At 43.2% G+C, this 13,444-nt stretch overlaps 1 protein-coding gene across 5 annotated transcripts in view; it reads left to right on the top strand.

Annotated features, from left to right (window-relative positions):
- PIEZO2 (piezo type mechanosensitive ion channel component 2) overlaps nt 1–13,444 on the top strand; it is a 537,727-nt gene that overhangs the window by 87,061 nt on the left and 437,222 nt on the right. The window lies entirely within an intron of this gene.

Genomic DNA, 13,444 nt, shown 5'->3' with positions numbered 1-13,444 from the left:
TATTTAAACCTGTAATAGAACAGATGTTTGGTGCACATAAACTAGTTCGAAAATGGCTGAAACTGGTTTGAGATAAATCTGGTTGAATGTAGTATCAGACTTAAACTGATTTGGTTCAACCAGGTTTATGCTTCCAGACCCCTTGCTGGTTTAAGATAAACCAGACACCTCCAGCATCTCAGCATGCTCTCTGAGCTGGGTGGGGCTCTCTGCTCCACAGCAGGGCTGGTCCCTCCCTTTTGCTACCTGGCTGCAGCTCCAGCAGAGACTGCAGACTGCTCCTGCCTCCCCTCACCACTCCCTGCTAAACAGGAATTCCCCTCTCCCCTCTGCCTTTATGAGAGGTGTCTGTATTAGCTAGCAGACCACATGCTGGCTACGGTTCCAGCTGATATTACCAATAAGTAAAATCAGCAGGCAGAATCAACAGGTATCTGGTAATGTCCCTCTGTTATTTTCTTAATGGGGTGATAAACACTCATCAATTTTCTGCTGGGCTAATCAGAGCATCCTTCTGGGGCCTGGTCACACCCTCCCTCAGCTCAGTACTGTAGAAGGGAAGGGAGGGCTGCTCTAGCACCCTCCAGCTTCTAGCCTGAGCCACTGCAGGCATGTGCCTGCATGTCTGGGATGTCTGTGCAGTTACAACCTGGTTCAGCCTAGCCTAGACTTTGAATCAATTCAGGCTCAGGCCTTTTGAATGTCTGTTCCTAGTCTCAGTGTAGGCCTATCTTTATGCCATTAATCATCAGTTTTGATCATATTTTAGACCTATACTTCTAAATTTGATTCATGTTGGTGACTTAGTATAAGGTTTTATGGACTTGGGAGTATAAAGGTAAAGAACACTTCTGTTTCTCTTTGTAAATAAATTCACCAAATTCTGATGCTGGACGTTTTCCATACCTGAGCTTGTTCTCTCACTAGTGGCTACAGACTCTAGTCTTCTAGGATTCCCTATAACCTTCTAGAATTCTCATTAGGATTCATAACTTCTAGATACTGTATTAATAAATATAAATAACAATGATTTGAAGATTTGTCTTCATTGTTTATTAGTTTTGGTGGACGGTGGTGAAAAATTCTTGCTCTTTCTTTCATAGTTTCATAGTAGCTAGAGTCAGGAGGGACCTGAACAGATCATCTAGCCTGACCCCCTACTACAGGCAGTAATGAATGCTGGGTTCACAAGACCCCAGACAGGTGATCATCCAACCTCCTCTTGAATTTGCCCAAGGTAGGGGTGAGGACCACTTCCCTGGGAGTTGGTTCCAGATTCTGGCCACCCTAACTGTAAAATATTGCCTTCTGATCTCTAACCTAAACCTGTTCTCCATCAGCTTATTACCATTGTTCTTGTCATCCCAGGTGGTGCTGTGGAGAAAAGGGCTCTGCCTATTTGCTGTTGATCTCCCCTGATGTGCTTGTAGGCAGCCACCAGGTCCCCCTTCAGCCTCCTCTTGCTGAGGCTGAACAGGTTCAGGTCCTTCAGTCTCTCCTCATAGGACCTGTCCTGCTGCCCTCTCACCAAGCGGGTGGCCCTCCTCTGAACCCTCTCCAGGCTGGCCACATCCCTTTTGAAGTGCGGCGCCCAGTACTGGACACAATTCTCCAAATGCGGCTTGACCAAAGTCTCATAGATGAGGAGTATGACCTCTCTGGACTGGCTTGAGATGCACCTTTGGATGCATGACAAGGTATGGCTGGCCTTGCTGGCTGCGGTCTGGCATTGGCGACTCATATTCATCTTGGAGTCAATAATGACTCCGAGATCCCTTTCCGCCTCTGTGCTTTCAAGAAGGGAACACCCCAGCCTGTATGTATGCTGTGGATTTCTTCTCCCAAGGTGCAGCACCCTGCATTTGTCTACGTTGAACCCCATCCTATTCTTGTCTGCCCACTTTTGTAGTCTGTCTAAATCTGTCTAAATCTAGCTGCAGTCTGTCTAAATCTAGCTGCAGTCTTTCTCTTCCTTCAAGTGTGTCCTCGCCCCACATTTTAGTGTCATCAGCAAACTTGGACAGCATGTTTTCCACCCCCTTGTCTAAGTCGCTGATGAAGATGTTAAACAGTGCGGGCCCGAGGACCGAGCCCTGGGGTACCCCACTGCTCACATCTCGCCAGGTTGAGTACAACCCGTCCACCACTACTCTCTGGGTGCACCCCATCAGCCAATTTTTTACCCATCCAACTGTGCAGGCATCAATGCCACAGTCGCTTAATATATTGATGAGGATGGGGTGAGAGAGAGTGTCAAAGGCCTTCTTAAAATCTAGAAAGACTATGTCCACAGCAACACCATCATCCAAGGATTTAATTATTTTATTCTGCTTTTGTTGTGTAGGCTGTCCCATATATCAGTAGTTACTGGCATATGTTGCACATACATACTCTCTTGCTTACTTTCTGCTTCTCTTTAGAATGATTGATGTGTTTTGTGGCATCTGTTCACAAGAACAGCACTGCAGGTTTGCATGCCTTCTATCCAAGACACTTTCAAGAAGTCAAAATATCCCCCCACAGATATTTGGGTGTCAAGTTGGTAATAAGAAAGAAAAACTATTTTGCAATAATGGATCAAATAGGTATTTTTAAGCAGAGAGATAAAGGTTCTTTGGAGATCACTGTACTGCCTTATGTGTCAGTTTCTCTTTTTTTAATACTATGGGTTTGTAATATTTTTTAGTTTCTTTTGTCCTGTTGCTGGTATGACTTGCAGGTCTGTTCAGTTTGGACCCATTGTACCACTGCTGGGCTCAATTAGGTGGCTGGCTCTCTTTTTTTCTGTAACTGAAATGAATAAGTTTTAAAATGTATGTTCATTTTAATATTCATGATTTCACTAATGATATGAACATTTCTCAGTGTTATTGCTTCACTGGGATATTATGGTCATATTTATTTCACTGTAACATTTTTGGGGGGTTAGTTTGTCAGATCTTTCATCTGACTCAGAGTTTTTAGGAATGGTGTCAGGTCAAATGACCATGAGCAAACAAGTAATTATTACTTTCCATGTCTTACTGAAATTAATATTTCACAATTGTATATTTTCAAAGATCGTTTGCCATGGGTGGACTGGTAATGTGTAGAGAAGCTTTTTCTTCTAGATCACTGGTAGGAATCTGATCCATTGCCTGAGGAACTAAGTGTTACTGGCATCTGATGCCTGTTTAGCAGCTGCATAACAAGTTGGTAGTCGGAGTCCATTTTCTGGTAAAGTTATCAGTCATAAAGGGGCTACAGTACAAAATTCAGGGCCATGTGGAGAAACCAACAGTAATTTGTTGAGAGCTGTCTTGGATATCAGAAGCAGTTAACTGTGAGAGTGTGTTTTTATTTATCCTGTTGGGAACCAGGGCTGAGAAGAATGGGTGGAGTGCCACGCTGCTGCAGTTATACCACTTCTGGTATCTGAATTAGCTCACGTAGGGTGCAGACAGAAGTGGCAACTTTTGCCCAATATGTGCACAAAAAGTAGTTTATAGCTGTGACCAAACACAAGTGCATGGCTGCAGGCAGCTTAAAAAATGGCCAGTTTGGTGAAAACCTGTCCCTCATAGCATGTTTCAATATGTAGCATCTTCTGTAAATTGTGTCTGCTGAGTTCCCAGCTTGTTGCTGTTTTCAGAATGGGAGGGGGGAAAGGGAGTGAAGGGGATTCAGTTTGGGGTGTGGGGTGGGTGTATTGGAGCTCTTCTGAGGTGCTGGGGGGCTCCAATTCATTCACCCCTCCCTTTGCATCAGCTGTGGAGCCCCAGGAACAAAGCAATGGATCACTGACTTTAAAAAAGATAAAAAAAAAACCCCAGAAAAAAGGACTGCTTATGTATTTTACATTAAACAGTTAATTGAGAGAAATGCATAATCAATTCCTGGAGCAGGGATCAGAAACTAGGTCTCATCTTTCCCAGCTAATTGTCATAATTAGTTGTCTACAGAATTATGCGCCCTCTTGCTTCATCTCTTGAATTCTTTTATGAAAAGTTGCATAGCTTCAAAGTAAGAGGTGGCCCATTCTAGAGCAGGTGTTTGGAGCACTGTTCTACAATATTTCCCTTTTGGTCATTCATGAAGGGCCAAGTTCTGTTTTCAGTTACACCCAGGCCCTTTCTTGCTGCTTATACCTGGAGAGATGCTGTAATAATACTCTCTTCAACCAACCAGGGTGATCTTAGGTCTCATTCCTGCAAGTTTTCTCATCGATAACTTCCTTTTGACTTTGTCTGTAGGTCAGTTTGCTTACATCTTCATCCTAGATCATCCACATCTGGGGAAGCTGTGAGGAGCAGGGGAGAGAGGTTGGTTGCAGACTGAATGTCTGTACTCTTCCCCCTTCTGGAATAATTTCTAGTACTGGACATTTTTCACTGCTAGAAATGAACATTTGTACATGGCCTAAAGGAAAATACGTTGTTTTGCCTATATTAAAAAATAATCTGATGTTCTTTTCTTTTAAATACACTAGTACCCTCTCAGGGTGCATCATGGACTTGATATGTTTGAGGTGCCTGTTTCCATCTTCAAGAAAATCTTTCCAAATGTTAATGCTTTTAAAAGCTGCAGTTTGCACATGACAAGGAGAGAATTTCTCTAGAGTCTAAGCAGGTAAAATCTCCAAAGTTTCTATCTGTGCTGTGCACACTCAGCCTTCTTTCAGCCCTTGCAGCTGACCAGGCAGACTGGTACTTAATAGTTGGTGAGAAAAATAGTGAGGAGCAAAATTGGATGAGCATGTGGTGACTAAAGGGAAACTAGGACTGGCTTGATAATGACACAGAAACTAAGAGGTGGTGGAAGGAAACTGGGAAGGAGGGAGAGAGAGAGAAGGAAAACTGGCTGGTCAGAGAAATTGGGACAAAGAGCTAGGATGACAGCATGAGGAACGAGGCTGGGGAGGGAGACCTGACTGAATATGGGAAGGAAGGGAACAATTATACAAGGAGCAGTGGGGAAGAGGGATAGATTTGCTGGGTACGGAGATGGACTGTATATGGGGACCTGAGTGAGGGACTTGGGACTGTAAGTCTGGGTGGGGAAAATGGAATGACTGTGAAAAGTGTAAACAGTTTGCTCTAAGTTTTCTGGAGAGCTTATATTCTATGGCAAATGTTTAATTTTTGCAAATTGTATTTCATATTTTAAATAAGAAAATAACATATCAATAGGCTGTGATATTTAACAGGGGTTTACAAGGAGTTAAGCATCCAGCTCCCTTGGCATTTGGAGAGTTGGCACCTAATTCCTTTGCCCTCGTAGAAATACCAGTTTTAAGAATCATCAGCTTCTCCTTGTCCCTTGCCCTCTTGCTTTCAAAGATATCCTTAGGAATAGCTGAGTTTTGTAATGTGTGAGCAGTATCAGCTTTGTTTTTTTGCCAACCACCTTCTTTTGCAGTGGGCTAAGTATTTTGCCAGCAGCACTTTTTCCACTGAAGATTTTTATCAACACGTTTTTGTTTCCTGGTAAATTAGCATGAAAATTGAACCAAGATGAAGTCTAAAAGTAGCAATCTCCCTCCTCCTCCACCCCCCAAATATCCTTGCAGAGTATTCTTAATAAATTTTCAGCTGTAAAGTTGTTAAACACGATATAAGTACCATGCAATATCCTGCTGAAGATGGAAGAAATATAGCTTCATTAGAGTTGGATGAATCGATTCCTCTTCATGCTAATGCACACACATCAGTCTAGGGAGGATGTTGCTAAGAATAATATATAATACACTCAAGCCTACAGTAAAAGCTTACCAAAAAATCTATTTTTACATAGTTCTTGAAAGAAGGAAGTTGCAGCAGACAGCAAATTAATTCTGTTGCTAAAAAGCCACTGCTGTTAATGTAAGATAAATACAAAACAATTTGAGTGGATAGCTAATTTTGTCTTAAGCTTGCTATGCCCTTCACCATTTATTTATTTATTTGTTTATTTATTGCTGTTGTCACTGTCTTGCTACAGTTAAGATTACTTCTGATAAGTCAGGATGCAGTTGACATCTGCAGTACCACACTGCCCTTTTGGTGGGCAGGAAGACCCTGAGTTCAAAGGTTTATTAAAGCTTTAAAAAAGCAGAATATTTCCTCACTCAAAAAGCCTTTTTTCCCCTCTCAAAAGGAATTCTTCTGAGGAATTATGATTCTAGGACTATTTCCTCCCAATCTAATGTATACATTCAGTGTGCTCTTCAGAGTTTCTTATTCAGCTTTGAAAACTTAACATTTTCCACAGTTTGAGGACTCTTAAGCTGTAGAAGACCACAAAATGTTGCATGCTATAACTTAAAAAACATAAAAATCTGATTGTACTCCAATTTTTAGTATGCATTTTTTTTAAGAATAGGTAAATGTATCCAAAAAGTTACTAGGCAGACAAAAAGTGAGTAGCAAACCTTTAAAGTTCAGGAACTTGCTACACAATAGCAATAATTGTACAATTATATTGAAAATTAAAAGCTAAATAATAAGTAAAGGATAAGGGTATGTGATTTTGTTTATATTGGGAATCAAATAAAGGGTTAATGGGTATGAGATGGTCCTTCAGAGTTAGATATTGCAGAATATACTTATCCATCTTGTGCTTAATTGAAGTGTTGGTTTAGGCAGAAGGCAGTGGAGGGTGGCCCTATGACTGTCTCAGAGAGGCATGAACTTTAGTAAGCAACCACCTACCTTGTCAGATGCTCTGAATGGACTGTTGGAAAGAAATGTTTTCATATAGAAGGCAGGGACAGCAGGAGGGGACGCTGCTAAGAGACATTTAAATGTTGGCTGTTTTGGAACTATTTTTAAGAAAACCTTTCTAGGCAGTAGTGTAACTGTGGGTGGACAAGTGGGGTATGACCCCCAGGTACAAGCAAGGGAAGTACCTTGCTCATACCCTCTCCACGCCACACCCTGCACCTTTCCTGAAGCAGCACTGTCAGCCACACCTTCTGCTATGTTACCCCTCTATAACAGTAGCTGTAGTTTGCTCTGCCCAGAGGTTTGCTCCAAGGCTAAGCTGCTTTTGGGGAGGAAGATTTTGGAGAGGGTTAATCCTCTGGCCTCCATTTTTCACCACCAAATTTCAGTTCTTAAATTGTACTCTGTGCAAGATTGATGACAGGTTCTGTGCTAACCCCTGCAACATTAGCTTGGCCCAGGGGCAGACTCTACCTGTTATGCCTCTGCTATTTGTTATTACCACTTTCAAACAGAAAATTTTACTTCATTGAAATATGATGTAAACATAATAAGAAACTGAAATCATGGCCTCTCTTTTCTGGAGCAGGGGTGTCAAGCTCATCTGTCTAGCACACAAGCCCTGCCCAACAGGGTACCCTGCCCAGCAGGGTATATGTGCAGCATGCTCTCCATGCTGGCCCCCTGCGCAGCGGGTGTGTGGTACATGCCAGCCCCACTGCAGGTGATGCACAGGCTGGGCCCAGTGCTGCAAGCAGTTTCCACTGCCCAGGGGCTAGCACAGGGCATGCGCTGCATGCAGCACCTGGCCAGACAAGGCCTTCATGGTGTCTCTAGGGCCAGTCCAGATCAGGCCTCAGGCTGTCTTTGTATGCTGGAGCCAGTGTGCAGGGCTGGTGTGACAGGGTGCCACAGGCAGCACATGCCCTGTGCTGGACAGATGCACTGTGTATACAGTCCACGATGCCAGGTCCAGCCTGTGCACTACAGACAGGACAAGCCCTGAAGCAAGGCCGGTGTATATTGCATGCAGGCTGGACCCATTACTGTAGGTGCTGCACACAGCTAGCATGGGAAGTGCACTGCATGTGATGCTCTGCTGGACCAGCCCTGCATACTGGCCCTGGCACTGCCTGATCTGGATCAGCCCCAGAGCCAGCATGCAAGGCTGGTCTGGCATGACCATCGCCTGCAGCACATGCCTTAGACTGACACCCTGTGCAGTGAACAGTGGCCGCAGCACTGGATCCAACCTGAATGCTTGACCAACTCTGCACACAGTATATGGGGTCAGTCCAAGGCTCACAGGCCAAATCATACAGCTCTGTGTGCTGAGTCTACTCTGCCTGCCATAGGTTTGATACCCCTATTTTAAAGTTTTTTAATGCTTTCTTAGTGCAAATCCCAATTTACTGGTGAGCAGGGACTACCTTTTCATTCTAGATATGTAAAGTGCTTCTTATTTTAAAAGTGCCTTGGGCACTACTACAGTACAACTAATAATACAAACAATATTTAAAGTACAAAACAAGAAGGTATTGCAAACTCACACAATGCAAGAAAATTCTAGATGTTTTGGGGCATGTTCTGTTTAGAATGAAGTTGGTTTAAACGGAAGATTAAATAATAGCTTTTAATATTGTTTGAAACCAGCGGGGGCGAAACTTTCTGGAAGGTGCGCCAAAAATTAAGTCATGCGACCTCTAAGTGCCACTTCTGATCCCCTGTCCTTGCTCAATTTGCTGCTCTGCTTTCTGTTCCTAGCCCTGTACTCTTTGCCTGATCTTCTGCTCTGCTTTCTTCCCAGTGCTTCCTGCCCAACTTGCTGCTTTGCTTTCTGCCCTATCTGCCACTGTGCTGCCTGTCTCCTCCCTGATCTGCCACATGCCCTACACATAGGTTGCTAATGCCACTTGTAACATCCATATCACAGGTTGACCACCCCTACCTCAAAATATTTGTGCTAAGTCACGCAGCAAAATATACGTGCCATTTTCAGCAAAGTTTTTAAATTAGGAAAAATTAAGAAAGGAACGTAAGGCAGATTTACTTCAAGAGCTTGTGTTGATGTTTTTAGTAACAGTTTCAAGACAATATTAAATAATCTGTAACATGTTGACAATCTAGGTTCATTTCTAAGTGTAGTTTGCCTCTGATTAGAAATAGGTACGTGACATTCTCAGTAACTGTCATTTTATGGTATCTGTCTGCCAATACCAATATTTGGAACGGTGTTTCTAAGGGGTCTAATGTATTTTAAAAACTGTGATGTACAGAAGGATAGTTGAGGGGAGGGGTCACATTTTTGTGATAAAAAGCTTTCATTCCATCTTAACGGAAGCAGAACTTTGGGTACTTCAGCTAAATAAACTAGAGCTGACTTCAGTTGCATTCATCTAAAGTGAAGAACATTTAATATTTGCATTTTTGCTGCTTTTTTAAGAGTTTGCTGTTGTTATAGTCTTTAGACTGCAAAAACTCTGGGAAAAAGAGTTCTGGAGAATTTTAACTAAAGGCTCTAGGATGCAGTGGCAAGAAAAGTAAGCAGTTAATATTCAGATATTAATATATGAAGGGAATAATAGCATTTAGATTCGTATGAACCTTATATTTACCCATGTTAAATTTTCTTTTAGCACGTGTATCATCTGCAAATTCAAATGTCCACATACAATTCAAATTTTAAATGAAGTGGAGATATGCACATTCAAATAAGAGTAAAACATATCACTTCTGTTTTAAGGGGTATGTTTTCAGTTACATAATATAGTGGATTTTTTTTCATATTTTTTCTAGGTATTATATTAACCAGTGTACGTCTGGATGTTTTTATTTGCTTGATTTAAAACATAATGGTAGTGAAGCAGGGGGTGAAGCTCGAGTGCTGGGAGCCACATGTGTGCTGCGGGGAGCCCCGCATGATAGAGGTGGGTTGGCTTGGCTGCCGTCCCTGCTGCCATGTGCAGCTTCGGTTGGAGCTGCGCAACACCAGGCGGCAGCACCTATGTGGGTCACAGGCACCCCAATGGCCTGCTGCTGCCATTGGTGGTGGGGGCTGTGTGCCATGTGGGGGGAGTGGAGGAAGAGAAAGAGAAACTCGTATCAGTGATATTTTAAAATCTCTTGCTCCCGGATTTATACAAGGTATATCCTCCTCCATAGAAAAGAGATTTTAAGATACCACCGATATGAGTTTGGCTTTCTCTTCCTCTTTCTATGACTTTCTGACAGTTTTCCTACCGTGGGATCTTTTGTTAGGTTTTATCATCTGTTGGTTATCTTTGCTCATTGCAGCAGTCTTCTTAAGATGAAAATTAAGCTATTTCAAGGATAAATAATAACATTTGGGTTTGGGGTCTATATCTTGTGTGTTTAAAAAAAAAAAAAAAAAAAAAGTTCATATGATAGTGTTAAATTGCTCCCTGAAAAATGAGAGTGGGGGGCAGAGGGGGAAATGGATTAAAAATGTTCTTGGCTAACCTAATTATCTTGAATAATTCTTTATAATAATAATGATAATTTCTTGAGTTCAGCCTTGTTACATGGTAATTTTGGGTGGTTTCTGGAGCTCATAACCCCTGGATTGTCTGCATATTAACACCTGCAACTAGTTTTAAGCACTCCTTATGAGGCTCAGTTATGTCACTCCAGGGCAAGTTTATCTAAGATTTGTGTTACCCAGCTTGTGTTACACCTAAGGTGCAGCCACCCTAGGCTATATCTTAGTATAAACCTCCCCCACCCCCTCCCTTGCTGGGCCAGATCACCTTCCCCCCCTTGCACTCCAGATTTCCTCTCACTGCCTTCCTGCCCCCTTCCCCAGCTCATTTGTGGCTGCCAGTGCTGCTTGTCCTGTGGGAGCAGGCAGGGAAGGGTTAGCCTGCCTACCAGTTGATGCTGCAGCCGCTGCTCCTGCTCTCAGCAGCCCAGAACATCAGCGGCTGGGAAGACAGGTTAACTTTTTCCTGCCAGCTTCCCTAGGACAGACAGCATAGGCAGCCCAAGTAAGTAATGCCCCAGAGGCAGCGGGGCAGGGGAGGCAGGGGGGAACCCCAAGGGGTAGCGGGGAGCCTGGGAGCTGCAGGGGGCAGGGGTACAGACTGGAGGATCCCCTGGGACCAGGGGGCAGGAGGAGGCTTGGAATGGGAAGGGGGGGAGGGGCTGGATTTTTACCTTTCAGTCCTCCAGGCCCCTGCTGGCCTGAATGTGACTGCTCCAAAGGTTTGAGCTAGCACTGACCAGATCATTATGTGCAGATCACAGTGTAATGTGTAACAAGGCCTTAACATCCCCACATGGTCAGGATTGGTATGGGAGTCCTTTTCATCACCCCTACTCCTGCCTATTTAGTTAGGTCTCACCTTTCTTGGGAGTGGCAGAAAGTTTAAATCCAGCTTCAAAGCCCAGAGGGCTACATGCTCAGCTTCTCAGACCTGAGGTTTGATAGTCCTTTATTTTTAAAGTTACTGGTTTCACTCCAAAAAGATAATAGCGGAGACAGGGGAACTCTGGCCTACCCTGTCATCTGTGTTTCAGCTCAGAAGCCCTGTAGACAGGTAGTGATTCTTTTTAATTCTTCACCAGTGCTCTGGGCTGTTTTTTACCTTTCCTGTTTCTCAGCCTCTCTCTCCAGAGTAACTGACTTGGGAGATGCTGTAGAGTGAATAATGTGAAGTCTTTTTGCAGCTCCTTCCATATTCACAACCTGCTGCCCCTTTCTGCCTAAGCTGCAGTCCTCTGGTGGTTGTGTCTAACCAGGTCCTTAGTTACAAATTGAGAGCTAATTAGCTACTCTTGTATATCCCTTTCTGATGCATTGTCAGGCATGTATACATCATCACATTTCCTTGATGATCAGTAACTATGATTAGTGGTCTAATTAAATCATGGAGAAACTAAACATGTGTCGCTTGTGGTGTCATGTGTTGGTTGCGGTATAAATAGCTGATTCCACAGATGTTTCCTGGATGTGTTTATACACAATATACAACAAAGTAAATTATATGTAGAGTTGTACAAAAAAGTTTAGAAATATTAATTTCTGCTTACCTTAATAATAACAATCCGTTACGGTGGGTGCCTATGTCCTGGCAGGGTAAGGAAGGGTGAGGGGGTAGCTGCCAACTTGTGTATAGCTGGAGCCAAGTGGAGTAGCCCTGGGTCAAGCATCTTCTGCCCTTCATGCCTCCCCTCCAACCATTGCCTTCCCCCAGGGTAGGCTGTGAGGCTGGGTCACAGCAGCAGCCCAGTATTTTATTTTTTTTAAGTTTTTATATTTTTTGGTTGATTTTGCAGACAATCCCATATTTCACATTTTTTTCTGCAAAATCTGTGGTATCACAAATTGAGTAGAACCTTAACTGTAATAATAAGATCATAAGAAAGTAGGGCTGGAAGGACCTCACAAAGTCATTTAGTCCAGTACCCTGCTCAAGGACGACTCATCCCTGATTAAACCATCCCAACCAAGTGTCTGTCTAATCTGCTCTTGAAAACATCCAAGGATGGAGATTGCACAGTTTCTCTAGGTAGTCTATTCTAGTTCTTGACCACCCCCATAGTCAGAAAGTTCTTCCTAATCTCTAACCCAAATTTACTCTGCTGCAGCTTGAAACCATTGCTTATAGTGATTTCCCCCTGGTCATGAAGAAAAGCCCATCTTCATTCTCTCTGTAACCACCCTTAAAGTATTTGAAGACTGTTATCAAATCCCCCTCAGTCTTCTCTTCCTCAGACTAAATAACCCTACCTCTTTCTGCCTTTCCTCATAAGTATTGCTTGCCAGGCCCCTAACCATTTTTGTTACTTTGAGTTGGACTCTTTCCAAACTGTCAACATCCATCTTGAAATGTGGGGCCCCAAAACTGGACACAGTATTCCTGTTGAGGCCTCGCCTGTGCTGAACAGAACAGAAGGATCGTTTCTGTTGATTTGCAAGTGACAGTCCTATTAATATAACCCAGTACACTGTTGCTCTTTGTAACAAGAGTGCACTGTGGGCTCATATTCAGCCTATGATTCACTGTAACACCCCAGATCCTTCTCTGCAGTACTGCAACCTAGTGAGTCTTTCCCCAGTCTGTATTTGTGTATGAAGTTGTTCCTTCCCAAGCGCACTGGTCCTCGTTGAAACGTCTCAGATTAATTGCAGACCACTTCTCTAGTCTCTCCAGGTCATTCTGTATCCTAAGCCTAATAATATGAATTTGTATGTGCTTTCGTATAAAAATATCAGAATGGTTTTCAAGTATTACTGTTTAAAAATCTTATATGTCTGTAGGTAGATGTTAATGTTTTGGTTTTTAGATTAGGAAAATGGGATAGACAGATACAAGACTAGTTGCCCAAGGTCATGCAAGAAGCTTGAGGTGCTGCTGAGAACAGAACCTAGATCTGCTTTCTCTTCCACCCACCCTCCCTCTAAGACCACCTTTCCTCTCAAGTGAAATGTATGACTGTTGGCATGTTTTGAATTTCACTTCCTTAGTAAATTGAATCCTGAAACATTCTGTAGCAGGGATAGGCAACCCTGTTCCAGCTGCAGGGCAGAATGACACACCGCGGGTTAGAGGCAGGCACAAAGGCAAGTGCTAGGATCCAATTGCTCCCACCATTTTTCCCTGCAATGGCACAGGGAGAATGCCTGCAGCCCCCTACTGTGGTACAGTTCCATTGATTCTGCAGTCTAGATCTGACCATGGGTTATAGGTTGCCAACCCCTGTTCTATAGGAAATGTGCACCTAGTGATTCAGGTTACTTCCTG

Source organism: Alligator mississippiensis, chromosome 3 (genome assembly GCF_030867095.1).
Source record: "Alligator mississippiensis isolate rAllMis1 chromosome 3, rAllMis1, whole genome shotgun sequence".
Taxonomy (NCBI): Eukaryota; Metazoa; Chordata; order Crocodylia; family Alligatoridae; genus Alligator; species Alligator mississippiensis.
Note: the sequence above shows the minus strand (reverse complement) of the source record. Positions and strands in the feature narration are given on the sequence as shown.